This window comes from Malurus melanocephalus, unplaced genomic scaffold, assembly GCF_030028575.1.
Source record: "Malurus melanocephalus ecotype Western Australia unplaced genomic scaffold, MMel_1.1 scaffold_59, whole genome shotgun sequence".
NCBI classification, from domain to species: domain Eukaryota; kingdom Metazoa; phylum Chordata; class Aves; order Passeriformes; family Maluridae; genus Malurus; species Malurus melanocephalus.
The window spans coordinates 982127-982862 of record NW_026623291.1 but is presented as its reverse complement, the minus strand read 5'-3'; positions in this window follow the sequence as shown (position 1 = coordinate 982862).

The window sequence follows — 736 nt, the reverse complement described above, 5'->3', positions numbered from 1 at the left end:
GGGGCAGGCAGGAGGCACGGGGCAGGCAGGAGGCAAGCTGCCTGCTCATTCTGAGCAGGGGGAGGCAGGCCATGAGGAGGCAGGAGGAATGGATAGAGGGAGTGAGAGAAATCTCTGTTGGCCTCAAGCACAGACTGACCCCTTGGAGTTGTGCCATGGGCTCCTCCACAGTCCTCCACACCTTTCCCACCTGGCCAGGAGCTACAGTGAGATCCGGCTATACCCCAGACCCTGTATGCTCTCAGTGCATGGCTGAGGTTCCTCGCTGGGCTCCTCCATCCCCTGCCTTTGCCAGCTCAGAGCCAGGGCAGACACCGCTCTGCATGGGAGATGCCCCCATGCCAGCTCCAGAAGATGCTCAGCCTTTCCTACAGAGCCCCAGTGARGCAGATCCCCAGGCACTGGCACAGCCTGGTACCAGGGGCCAAACCACCACCACATGTGCAGGAAGCTTTGCTCCAAAGGCACTTCCCATGCCTGGGGCTCAGCTGGAGGTCTGGCCACAGCCCCCTACCCCACAGCATACATCCCTGCAGGGATCCCCTGGAACCCTCCAGCCGCCTTCCCTTCGCTCCGGCAATTAGAGCTCCAGCCAGCCCCCTCCGAGCCTGTGCAAACACCGAGGCTCATTTRAATAAATTAAGAAGACATAATAAATCAAAGGGAAATGAGGGGCTGTGCCTGGGGGCAGGGGAGTCACTCGAGTTTAATTACATTGGCAAGCCTCTCGCAGCAA